The sequence below is a fragment of the Aquarana catesbeiana genome, linkage group LG05 (genome assembly GCF_042186555.1).
Source record: "Aquarana catesbeiana isolate 2022-GZ linkage group LG05, ASM4218655v1, whole genome shotgun sequence".
Taxonomy (NCBI): Eukaryota; Metazoa; Chordata; class Amphibia; order Anura; family Ranidae; genus Aquarana; species Aquarana catesbeiana.
The window spans coordinates 613,274,126-613,288,046 of NC_133328.1; the positions used below are offsets into that span (position 1 = coordinate 613,274,126).

Sequence of the window (13,921 nt, forward strand, 5' to 3'; positions counted from 1 at the left end):
TTTTGAGCATTTAAAGGACATTCAGCTTAGGACACTATATCATAGCAAAAGTCACCCTGTGTTAAATCCTAGCTTATAAACGCTACTCTATAGAATGACAGCTTCAGAAAGCATTTTAGAAACATTAAAAGTTAGGCCTAGACAACTGGATGTGTACTGTGCATATAAAAGAAGAAAACAGGAGAAAGGAACAAAGGGGACTTGCAGGATGTTTCTACGGGAGGGGCAGTCTTTTATGCTGTTCTTCTGCCAGCTACAGTTGGGGCCCTTTAAGAAGCGTTGATGCACTTAATGATAATAATATTTAATAAACCAGCATGCAATATAGGTGCAGTAAAATTGCAGCAAAGTAACTCAGTCCCTACTAGCATGAACAATGGGCAGTGCCCTCTCACCAATCAGTGGTGCGGCTGTGAAATCTCGCTGTAAAAAGGGGGTGCCTCCTCTCCGCAGAATGCCTCAGCTGTTTCAGCGGTGAGAAGTAGAGATGAGAACAGTGGCAGCTGGTGCTCCAATTTTTTGAGGGGGCAGCAAACAAACCTGGCCCCCTCACTCCCCCCCTCTGTTGCTCGATCAATCACATGGCTCGATCGCTGCTTCGCTCGCCAGGCCGCCTGCCAGCCCCGCACTTACCCCATCCAGATCGCGGCTTCAGCGGCTTCCCCCCTACATCTCCTCCAGAGTCCTGGCGGTCACTTCTCCTCCTGGCAAATCGTGTCTTATGACTCCCGGCCAATTAGGACCCACTTCCTGATTGGCCGGGAGGAGAGGCAGGAAGACATTAGCACATATTATTTTGCTAATGTCACACAAGTGGGTGGGCTCGGGGCACAGTGCTTTGCGCCCCGAGCCCATCCTTTTTAAGCCAATTAGAGCTTCATGCTCTAATCATGTGCTTAAAAAAAAAACCCCATTGAAATCCATGTGTCCGGTACCCTGCATAGAGATTAGGAGCCGGGCGCATGGATTAGGAGGGCGGCATCCCTGTGCCCCTTATGAACGGCTGCCAATGGATGAGAGGATGCTCTGGTCTTCCTGCAACAATGGTGCAGATGCGATCACAGTAGTCTGTGCTGCTCTACCTCGTTGTCTTAGCTGGTCTGGCCTCTCAGCAGTTTGGTCAGTATGCAGCAGATGTGCTCTCATCAGTTCCCTCAGTGCCAAGAGAAAGAGCCTAGCTAAACTGTCTCAGAAAAGTAGCTCCACTCCTCCTCCTTGCCCCAGTGTCTCTTGGGAATTATAGTGCAAAGGGTCCATAAGCTACAGAATATGACATACTTCCTGGACTTCAAATCGCTTTTCTGGCTATTGTTCTCCCTCTGCTGAGTGGAGGATATAGTCCAACACAACATTCAGCAAAACAGCAGAAAGTGAAAGTAAACTACAGGCATACCCCACTTTTAAGTGCACAATGGGACCAGAGTATGTATGTAAAATGAAAATGTACTTAAAGTGAAGCAATACCTTTTTTCACTTCTAGGGTGTAGTGGGGGCGTCAGGGGCTGTAGTGGGGGCATCAGGGGCACGCTGGAACAGGGCGGGCTACGCTCTTGGAGCTTCAGCTCCTTCTATTGCGGCTGCAAAATGTCTGTACAGTACTTGCGAGGCACTTTACATACACTCGCGGGTATGTCCATACTCGTGGGTATGACCAGTGAGTGTACTTAAAGCGGGGTATGCCTGTAAATGTAAAGAGGAAAATGTGCCCTTCATGTTTCTGTGGTCCAGCACAGTCTACCTTAAAGTACTGAATATTGCTTAAATCAAAAACTCCAACCAATGCTTTTTAGGTTTTTCTTTTCTGGAGTTCAAGTTAAATGAAAGCTCTGGGGACAGTAAAAACCCTCCCTTGCAGTGGGGTTAGGGTTGCCACCTTTTCTTCAAGCTAGCCCTGAACCAAAGCTGTGGACTTTGGTGTAAAGGGAAACTATAAGGGGGTTTCTGCTCACCAAAGCCCCCACTTACATCAGCTACAGAGCACCCATTACATTTGAGTCCCCCCCCATACCTTATTGCAGGGCTCAAAATTTAAAGTCTTGAGCTACTAGCCAGGCCTTAAGAGTCACTCACCACCAGTTGCTCCACCCAACCCCTACCATGCCCCACCCCTAATTTCGCCATTAAACACGCCCTCGCAAATTATCTCATGAAATGACATCGTTAAATGTTTTATGCAGCATAAAGTTACAAAAATGAATCTTAACATCAGCAACTTTAACAATATTAACATAAAGCATATCAGTGCCTATCAGTGCAGCCTATGCATGCTCATCAGTGCAGCCTTATCAGTGCCTATTAGTGCAGTCTATCTGTGCCCATCAGTGCAGCCTCATCAGTGCCCATCAGTTAGGCCTATCAGTGCCCATCAGTGGAGCATATCAGTGCCCAACAGTGCTGCCTTATCAGTGTAGCCTCATCAGTGCCCATCGGTGCAGCTTATCAGTGCCCATCATTGCCGCCTCACCAGTGCCCATCGGTGCTGCCTCATCGGTGGCCATCAGTGCAGCCTCATCAGTGGCCATCAGTGCAGCCAATTAGTGCCCATCAGTGCAGCATATTAGTGCTGCTTTATCAGTGCAGCCCCATCAGTGCAGCTTATCAGTGCAGCCTCATCAGTGGTCATCAGTGCTACCTCATCAGTGGCCATCAGTGCAGTCTCATCAATGCAGCCTATAAGTGCCCATCAATGCAGCCTATCAATGTCCATCAGTGCAGCTTTATCAGTGCCCATCAGTGCAGCCTTATCAGTGCAGCCTATCAGCGCCCATCATTATAGCCTCATCAGTGCCCATCCGTGCAGCCTCATCAGCGCTTATCAATGTCCATCAATGAAGCCTATCAGTGCCCATCAGTGTAGCCAGTCAGTGCCCATCAGTGCAGCCTCATCAGTGCCCATCAGTGCAGACTATCACTGCATGGGGATCACAGGGAGGAATCGGGAGGAGACCCAGCCAGATCACAGAGAGAGAGGATCTCCTGCTGTGACACAGCTTGGATCTGAAATGCCGGCCGCTGGTAGCCTCCCTGGCGGTTTGATTATGTCAGATTTTTGCGTCTCAAAGCAGTACAATTATATTGCATAGAAATTTGGCGTTTTATATTGTAGGCCTGTAATTCTTAGAAATAACACACTTAAATCTGTCCAAACAAGAGTCAAGTAGATATCCCGGGTATGATACAGTTTGAAACACAAAATCATAAATTATAATATAATAAATAAATATAAATAATTATAAAAAAGAATAATATAATAATAATAAAATTAATTTCCTCACAATTCACTATCGCTCAATTCTGCAAGTGTTCTAATTTATCACTGTTTTCTAGCTGGTCTAAAACCACTTTTGATGTAAAGGGACACTTTTTGGTTGCTATGGACAATCTCCAGTTTCCAGGCAGAAAGAAAAGTATATATCATATAAAACTGCATGCAGGGTACTGTATGTGTACAGTGTACCGTATGTATTATGATTTTTCAATTTTTTTAATTTGCTGCCAGGCTCCGCCCCCGTGCGTTGCGATGCTCACAGGGAACAGTGTACAGTGTACTGTATGTATTATGATTTTTCCATTTTTTATTTGCCGCCAGGCTCCGCCCCCGTGCGTTGCGACACTCGCAGGGAACAGAGCCTGGCACACAGAGGCATCAGACAGAGGATGGAGCCCAAGGACACAGCAGGGGGACATCGCAGGATCCTGGGAACAACGTAAGTATACCGCACCAGGATCCTGCAATACAATCCCGAGTGTGGCTCGGGGTTACCGCTAATGGTGCTGAAATTTAACCCCGAGCCACACTCTGGAAAACCACCAGGGAGGTTAAACAAAGTCCCGCCTCCTGGACCAGCATTGGACCAGTGTGCTGTCTATCATAGGAGCCAGTTCAGGAGACGGGACTATGTTTGACAGCGGCCGGCATTTCAGATCCAAGCTGTGTTACAGCGGGAGATCCTCTCTCTGTGTGATCCGGCCAGCTCTCCTTCCAGCAGTTTCCTGGCTGAAACTGGCCTTTTTTACAAGGCATCAGAGCGGCCCACCGGCCCAGTCTCCCCCTGTTACACACTCACCCTTGGCTTATTTCCACTCGCCTAATGCAAGCAGGTGAGTGGAAATTTTGAGGGCTGCCTTAGTGTACTTACTCATGTTGTAAAGCGCTGCGCAAACTGTTGGCGCTATATAAAACCTGTATAATAATAATAATAATTTGCTCAGAGGCAGGAGTAATAAGGGAGGGAGGAAGGTGGGAAACTCCAGTCACTGACAGTGGATGGTGAGCTCACTCATTAGGAATCAACACCTTTCATCTGTATCTGCTGGCTATGGGGCTTCACATTTCCACCCACACCAGGGGCGGATCCAGAGTCTTGTCTCGGGAGGGGCACTGCCAGAAAATAGGTTTTTTTGCGGGCAATTTATCGGGGAAATGGCTGATGTTAACGCTTCAATCATCACGGCACCATGGTTGTTATAGTGTCAGGATGATTGAAGCGCATTATTTCTATTATTACATTGTTATATAAAATGAAATGGTTCAACTCACCATAATGCAGAATCAGTAGGAGCCCCGAGTGTGTCACTTGCCACCAGATGTGGATTGTCACTTGCCACCGTCGCCTGCCACACGTTGCTGATTGTCACTTGTCACATCACCTGCCACAAGTTGCGGACTGTCACTTGCCACGTCACCTGCCACGCGTTTCAGATTGTCACTTGTCACGTCACCTGCCACAAGTTGCGGACTGTCACTTGCCACGTCACCTGCCACACGTTTCAGATTGTCACTTGCCACGTCACCTGCCACAAGTTGTGGATTGTCACTTGCAACATCACCTGCCACAAGTTGAGGACTGTCACTTGCCATGTCACCTGCCACAAGTTGCAGACTGTCACTTGCCACAAGTTGCGGACTGTCACTTGCCACGTCACCTGCCACACGTTGCAGATTGTCACTTGCCATGTCACCTGCCACAAGTTGCGGAATGTCACTTGCCACGTCACCTGCCACACATTGCGGATTGTCACTTGCCACGTCACCTGCCACACATTGCCACACATGCAGAATCAGTAGGAGCCCCGAGTGTGTCACTTGCCACCAGATGTGGATTGTCACTTGCCACCGTCGCCTGCCACACGTTGCTGATTGTCACTTGTCACGTCGCCTGCCAGCAGATGCGGATTGTCACTTGCCACATCACCTGCCACAAGTTGCGGATTGTCACTTGCCACGTCACCTGCCACACATTGCGGATTGTCACTTGCCACATCACCTGCCACTTGTTGTAGACTGTCACTTGCCACGTCACCTGTCACTCATTGCCGATTGTCACTTGCTATTTCACTTTCCTGCTAAGGTGGGGATTGTCTCTTGCTGTGTCCCAGAGTCAGGCAGCAGAGAGATGATATAATCTCTCTGCTGCCCATGGCTGCCTGCACAGTGAGGGCAGAACTTAAGGGATGCAGGGCGGGCAGTGAGAGATGATGCCATCTCTCTGCTCCCCCACCTGCTGCCTCACTGATTGGCCAGCCGCCCTCTCACCCATGGAGCCACCCAGCTGCCAGGCCCACCTGCTCTCACCCGCCCGCTGAGCCGCTCAGCTGCCCGGCCCGCCCGCTCTCTCACCCGCCCAGCTGCCCGTCCGCTCTTTCACCCACCCACCCACCTAGCCGCTCAGCTGCCCGGCCCGCCTGCGGAGCCGCCCGCTAACTCACCCACATCTAATGTCTCGGGTTGGGGGGTGGCAATTGCCCCGTTGCCCCCCTCCCGTATCCGCCCCTGACCCATACATTCCTTTTCTGAGGCACAGCACACCAGGGATTGGAGTGTGGGCAGGCAGACACAGAGGGGTAGGGGTGGGAGGAGGAGCAGATCACTCACTGTGTTCATTCAGAAAAGGAAGGGGCTGGTAAATAACATCCCCCTGTGTGCCTGTAGCAGCAGCCAGTGGAAGAGGAGGGAAGGGAAGCCGGCAGCGCTGCGGGGTGGGGGGCAGCAGGGGGAATCTGCGCCACAGTGTACACACCTATGTTGGGTGGACGCAGTCCATGTCAAAATAATGTGTCTGGGAAGGCCACTTGAACCTTTATGCCCAACCTATACAGAGAAGAGAGCTTGAAAATAAAAAAGAACTGTTAACACCAGGTCTTTTCACATGAATTCTTTTTTCACCTGACAGAGTTAATATCCTATGCAGATAATGGAACACCTTCTATTTTCACCTACCTAATCTCCGTCAATGAAATCATGAAAAGAAAGTTTGGTTAATGATTGAGCCACACTTTGCTTATTTGAGTTTCAGAAGTTGCCGACTGATTACATGAGGGCTCTCACAGCTGTGAACTGTAACACGGATAACAAGAAACGTGACTGAAAAAAATAGAAAATAGATGGACTCAGCTAAAATTAGTCAACCATAAATGATAGTATTGTCCGGTTGTTTCCACGTAAAGCTGGAACTTATCCATTGCCTTTACAGAATGCTTACGCTACAATGACCGCAAATAATTTACAGTTAAAATATTTATTTATATCTTTTTTTTTTTCATCAAGATCCAAACTATTGGGATAGTTGAAGAGATTCTACAGTAAGTCGTTACCACTAGATCATAATTACCCAATCTGGCCATTGCAATTTCATATCTATGAGTACCTGCGGAAATTGCTGGACAAGACTTGACAGGAAGGAGACGGTACTCAGAATTGTTAGAATAATAAAGCTAACTATACATGCAGAGAATAACTATTAGATTTCTCTTTCCACACTAAACTTTGTGGATTAGGGAATCTCCCCTGCCGGCTGTTGTATTCATATAATACGTATATACGGCTTAGCTAACCGGAAACAAGGTCCTTGATGATGCCCTGTGGGAGGGTGAAATGTGTAGACGTAATTTCCGGTTCCTATTGACGTCACTTCCGGTATCGTGGAATGCACGCCATGAACAGCCTTTTTGTACTCTCAGCTCCATGTTTTTTATGCCTGCTTCTTGGAATTACTGTATTTATCGGCGTATAACACGCACTTTTTTCCCCTTAAAATCAGGGGGAAATCGCAGGTGCGTGTTATACGCCGATCCCCTGCGATCCCGAGCTGTCACAACTTCAAAATCGCCGACCGCGATTTGAAAATGGCGCCGCCGAAATACACAGAGCCGGTCCTCGGCTCTTCTCGGCGGCTCTCGTTCACTTTCGGCTCCACTCGTAGTCCTGAGCGGAGGTATCCGAACCTACTCGGCTAGGTTCGGATAGCTCCGCTCGGGACTACGAGTGGAGCCGAAAGTGAACAAGAGCCGCCGGGAAGAGCCGAGGACCGGCTCTGTGTATTTCGGCGCCGGCGGCGCCATTTTCAAATCGCGGTCGACGATTTTGAAGCCCAGGATGGCAGGGACAGGGGATCGAAGGGTGCACTGGGGCAAGGCTGCACTGGGGAAGGCTGCACTGGGGAAGGCTGCACTGACAAGGCTGCACTGACATGGCTGCACTGAGAAGGCTGCACTGAGAAGGCTGCACTGACATGGCTGCACTGACAAGGCTGCACTGACATGGCTGCACTGAGAAGGCTGCAATGATGGGCATTTAAATGTAAGTTTTTTGCCCTTCAACTTCCCTCCTAAAAGTTTTTTTTTCCTTAAAATTCCCTCCTAAATTGGGGTGCGTGTTATACGCCGATAAATACGGTACTCATTTTTATGCGCAATAAATACTCTTACAAAGCGGTACGTCACTATTAGTCCCTTCCTATCATTTTGGGTACCTGTTATCCTGGCTGAGTATCTATAACAAAGAAGTTTTGTATGATGATCTGAAGTTAAAGCTGCCATTCCTGGCCTTCACTATTAAGCCTGAAGAGACCCCTAGACTGAAAAGCTGGGGGTCCATTCTATTCGGTGAGTAGGGACACAGGAGGGGGTGTTGTGGTACACCTTGAAAACTCAGGAGCACTTTTGCATTTTTGTTGGATTGGAGCACATCAGTCACTTTATATGGACTTTAACCTTTATTATTAATGAATTGTTTTCACTTTCACTTACCGTATATACTCGAGTATAAGTCGATCCAATTATAAGTCGATGCCCCTAATTTACCACAAAAAAACTGGGAAAAGCTTATTGACCCGAGTATAAGACAAGGGTGAGAAATGCAGAGGGTCAACAATGCCCATCTGCAGCTGCATGCCTCCCTGTGTCCTGTGCAGCCTACATGTATCCTGTACATGTGTATGTGTCCTGTACATGTGTATGTGTCCTGTACATGTGTATGTGTCCTGTACGTGTGTCCTGTACATGTGTATGTATCCCTGTGTCCTGTACATGTGTCTTGTGTCCTGTACATGTGTCCTGTGTCCTGTACATGTGTCCTGTGTGCATGTTTCCTGTGTGCATGTGTCCTGTACATGTGTCCTGTATCCTGTACATGTGTCCTGTGTCCTGTACATGTGTCCTGTGTGCATGTGTCCTGTGTGCATGTGTCCTGTACATGTGTCCTGTACATGTGTATGTGTCCTGTGTGCATGTGTCCTGTGTCCCTGTGCAGCCTACCTGTGTCCTGTGCAGCCTCCCTGTGGCAATCTCCATTCTCCCTGTGGCGATCTCCATCCTCCGATCGGCGTGTGATAATAAAGTTCGGCGGCCATTCCAATGTTCAAAAGCCGCGCCTCCTCCTCGTCTGTGATAGGCAGAACACTCAGCAGTCAGCGGTCAGCCTATCACGGACATTCTCTAATTCTCATACCATGGACGAGGATGAGAGAATGTCCGTGATAGGCTGTACACTGACAGCTGTTCAGCCTATCACAGACGAGCAGGAGGCACAGCTTTTGAAAGCTGGAATAGCCTCCGAACTCTATTATCACACGCCGACCGCCGTCTGCCTGCATGACACACTGATCATGCAGACAGGCGGTGGTGACTTGAGTATAAGTCGAGAGGGGCACTTTCAGCCCAAAAAAAAGGGCTGAAAAATTCGACTTATACTCGAGTATATACGTATGTTGTATTTGCTAGCGCTGTAATTTATATTGTTATTTCATTTGTTCAAGTGAGCTGAGCTAGACATTCAGGTTAGTGTGGAAATGCAGGCATTTAAAGAAGGATTGTGTCAGAATGCCCAACGATCCTCAGTTTATAGCTAGTGTGACGGTATGCGAGGTGATATAGTGGATAATCGCTATATTTCACCTCGCATTCGTTCCGTTGTAAGGGATTGAACCGGAATCCGGCCCGGGTTTTTCCAGCCTCTGTGGCATGCTAGGTTCTGGTCCGGATGTTCTGATCCACTTGAGCCCACACTCAGCTGGACTTTAAATGACCAGGAAGAGAGCACAACAAAGATCTCTGGTTTTGAGACTCAGGAAGGAACCTGAGTGAGAGGAGCCCTGGGTGTTGGACTAAAAAGGTTTGCTTTTCCTACATCTTTTGTGGATGACGGGGACCAGCCCGCACTTTATAGAGAGGAGACTATTTGTTTAGTTAGCGCTGAACGACAAGGATTTAATTTACTGTTTGTTTTTATTTTCCAAACCTCCCGCAAATAAACCTGGCATCCGCCAGATTTTGAAGAAAGTGCCGTTTACTGACTTTGCCCCCCGAGCTAATACCCCACACTAGCTTAAAGTGTTACTAAACCCAGGAGCCTGCATTCACTATATCTAGTCTCCCACAGTACACAGAACATGGAAATGTGATTATTTTAGTAAATATAGAATGCTAAATACCTTTTCCCATCAGCAGTATATAGCAGTCTCGTGACTTCTATCAGTGTTTGGTTAAAGCTTGTAGGAGGAGTTTTCATTCTCCTCTGACTGTCCTATGAGGCTGCATGACCCCTGTCTGCACAGTGCTGATTGGATTGGCCCTGTGCTGATCACATGCCCCAAGGACCGCATAAAGGCAAGCAAAGGGCCACATGCGGCCCCTGGGCCATAGTTTTGGACCACTGTTCTACGTTATCTGCCTTTTGATGATCCATGAAAATTATTTTTTTCAGGGAAGCCTATCTCACGTCTACCTAACAACTGGCCTTTTACTTTCTCCATCAGCTCATCTCCACACAGTTATTACCTTTTTTGTGTCACTTCCCTTCCCTTTAGATTGTAAGCTTTTACAATCAGAGCCTTCTGAACCCTCTTTTCTTGAATTGCATTGTAACTGTACAGTCACCACTTTGTGAAGCGCCATGAAAACTGTTGGTGCTCTATAAATCCTAAATAATAATAGTATAATGTTTCTTGCATTTCGTATATCTTGGCTTCATCATCAACATTTTATATGCCCTTTGACCTATTTTCATTTCCTTAATAGATTATAAGCTTTTATGTGTTGGATCGGCATCATACCTCGTTTCCTCTTCTGCTCTCTATTGATAATGTATGAATTGTATTCTGCGACTTACCATAAAGAAGTCTGGGTTTAAACCAGCATTGCTCTTTTCAGATTTGTTTGTCACTTCATTCATAACTTCAAAGCGTTCTTAGTCATTTCGTATTTGGGCCAGCTAAGATCAGCTGAGTTTTATTGGTCTAGACTGGTAGAGGAAACATCAAAAAGGAACAAATAGAGGATACAGCTCAGTATATGTGTCACATGACCTTTTTTATCATAAAGCTGTTTGTTTTATGCAGTCCATCGCCGGTCTCCGAGTTGTGACACAACGCTGTCCAGATTTAGATTTGAGGAAGAAGTATTAGCCAGATTCTTTGGTGTTTTCCTTTGGCATTATTGTACTAATCCTGGCATTTATTTTAAGATTTGGGGGAAGTCAGCAAAGTTATGGGCACAGAAAGATCTCACATAATTAGGGCCATTGTTTTCTGGTTTGTGTTTTTTTTTTTTTTTTACTTAACCTCTTGCCACCCACGTAACGCATATGTGTGGCAGCAAAGAGAGTGGTGCCCACGCTGGCATCCAAGGACTTCCAAGGTTCCTGTGCTGAGAGCACTCTCACTGCACACTCCCAGCACGTTGACCAAGCTGTCATAGACATCTCTTGGTCCCCAGTCATGATGGCAGTTCCTATTATATGCCCATGACAGGTTTTACTTTAGCCCTTTCAGTGCCAGAGCCATGTTTGCACACATGTCTTGAACACAAAATAATGATAGTTTCAATTTTGTACTAACGCAAAGGTCAAGGAAATGCCAAATTTCAGTAAAAAAGAAATTAAAGTAAAAACTAGTTCATTTTGGGGCACACAAACGCAATATGTTTACGTTCTTAGGTATATGTGGGGGTGGGCCTCAAAAAAATGTTTTTTTTTTGGGGAGGGGGTTTATGTGCTTGGGTGTAACTTAAATTTTACAATTAAAAAAAAAACATTTTTTTTCCTCAACTTTTTTTTTTCATCACATAGGGGACAAAAAGTTCCCTATGTGATGATTTTTTGGCGACAGGTTCTCTTTATTGAGACATACAGGTTCTAAAAGTCCATGGCTGTCTCCCCTGTGCTCTACTGAACCTAATGCAGTACAGATTGCACTGCATTTGATTCTTTCCCAGCCATGCTGGCCAGGGACACTGACAGGTGGACCTGGAAGTAACGTTTTACATGTCGCCTCCAGGTCAGTAACAAGAAGGGGAGGAGAGCAGAGGCATCAAACTGCTTGCATCTGACAGCCAGAAGTCAGCTTCTCAGATTTAAACACAGTGCCGGTGGCTGTGTGTAAAACCCGCTGCTGTTGTCGGGTCTGTATGACGTATGGTCCTAGCAGTAAAAGGGTTCAAGTAAATGACTTTATCAGTGTGCAATAATGGATTTAAACCTTTAACACCATGTATTATTTGCAATTATTAAGCACATTGGGCAGCCATATTGCTCACTACATATTTAGGCTCTGCTTCCTGTTCTATGGTGCTACACAAGGGTTTTATTTTACTGCTCTTCTAATTAACAAAAACAATTGACTCTGACATTGTCTAAGATTTTATCTCAGCAGTTGTTGACCAGCGAGACCATGTAATTGCAATGAAATACACATAACCACTGGAGCAGCCATTCTCAACCAGATTTCTTTGGAACCCTAGGGTTCCTCCAGAGGTTGCCTGGGGTTCCTTAAGCTGTGGCTAATTGACCTCCCATTTGATGATGCTTGCATAGTTCAAGGGTCATTGCCATTTGGCAAGGCCAGCAGCATGACAGCAATCATCATTTTAATTGTCAGTAAGGGTTTCACTCTTACCACCACTGTAGGGTTCTTCCTACCGACTACCAATGTAAGAGAAATTTTTCCGTTGACCCGAAATAATTAGTTTTAGCAAGGGTTCCCCAAGAATCTTATCTCAGTGGTTCCTTTGTGGTACAAAGGTTGAGAAAGGCTGCACCAGAGGCTAGACTCATATATAAAACAATAATCAAATTATGGTACATAAAACATGTTAAATGTGAAGGTTGCTTGAAAAGTAACTTGAATATCTATTACAAATGCTTTTTATTGAAATTATAAAGAGAAAAACACTTACATGAAGTGAGGCCAAAAATACAAAGGCTACAAATGTCTACAGTCTCTGATCTGTATACAGTTTACAAGGCCCTCATACAATCTTGTAAATGAACAGAATAGAGAAAAAATAAAAGCACACAAGGAAAGACAAAATTAAACAAACATTAGAAAATAAAAAATACACAATATTTAGTTTATATTAGCCTCATAATCCCGAAAAACCACAACTACATTATCATAGAGGCATGAAGGATCAAAAAATATAATCATGAGTGACTGGTATATTCCCTGTAATACTGAAGACCATCAATAAGTAGACCAGGTCATCCATTTACTGTGCATAATAATGCATTCACTGTGCATTTAATATATGCATAGTATTCATAACCGTATGGTGTATTCTCTCCATAAGTTTTATGGCCTCCATACGCTGCATAACTTGCGACCAAGGAACTGAGGGGATTCGCCAATTTAGGGCTATAGGCCAATGGATTGCGCTAAACAATGTGTGAGCTAGTTTCTGACAGGGGGGCAAAACCTCTGGTATACCTGCAAAAAATAAACACATGGGAAATGTGAGAGTAATAAGTGATCCTGTAATATGGGCTACAGTTGATGAGGCTTGTAATTTGAATATTTACCTTTGTATATAAAAACCTGAAATATTTGCTTATTGAGGATACTTTCCCTTCTTGAAAATGCAACAGGAAGTGATAAACTGGTCACTGTCTCTACAATGCCTAGAGGTGTTTTGGTGTAAAGAACTGTGATAACCCCATCTAGTGGTGACATCTGGTATTGTGCCGTTGACCAAGAAGTACAAAGGGTTGTATGGATGGCCTACTAAATATATGTGGTTGCATTTCATTTCATCAGACAGAACAAGTCCTTACATCAAGTAGATGATTCCCATATTTCCTTGAAATCTTCGTCAAATACCAGAATGTATGAGGCTAATCCAGCCCAGTAAGGCCAATTTTTTATGTGAACCTTACTCACCTTTTACAACAGACTCAGAGCTCTGTCAAAGCGGAGAGAATAGACAGTGACACTTACACTCTCTGATCCCGTGCGGAGTGTTTAGTATAAAGATGTGCTCTTTGTGAATCTTGGCTGTACTAAACATCACACACAGAATTGTAATCATATTAGTGCCAAGAATAAACAGATTCAGAAATAGACTTAGGAGTAGCAGATCTCTGACTAATGTGTATACAAAGAAAAGGAACGCACTGATCTACAGATAATTAAACTAAAGGCCTCGCAGCTACCTTATGAGGTTGCATTCAAGTGGCCCTTAATGAGTAACTGTAAACCCTAACAATTAACTTCTTTTGTTTGCTCGTTTGTGAGCTGTTAAAGTGCACCTGTTATCCAGTTATGGACATATCCTTAACAGTAAAAGAGCTATCATTGATCTCTCTAGCTATGTGTACTCTGAAGTAATTCATCCTCAAAGACCACAACAGAGATGCTAAAGTTGGGTTTCA

At 45.5% G+C, this 13,921-nt stretch overlaps 1 long non-coding RNA gene across 1 annotated transcript in view; it reads right to left on the reverse strand.

The window, feature by feature from the left end:
• The window catches only part of LOC141146170 (uncharacterized), a 69,582-nt gene extending 56,034 nt beyond the window's left edge, over positions 1-13,548 (reverse strand). Inside the window, exons 1-3 of the long non-coding RNA XR_012244746.1 lie at positions 13,431-13,548; positions 12,451-12,500; positions 10,388-10,519 (exon numbers count right to left, since the gene is read on the reverse strand). This is a non-coding gene — a long non-coding RNA (uncharacterized lncRNA). The remainder of the gene's footprint in view (positions 1-10,387; positions 10,520-12,450; positions 12,501-13,430) is intronic.
• Positions 13,549-13,921: the final 373 nt, after the last annotated feature.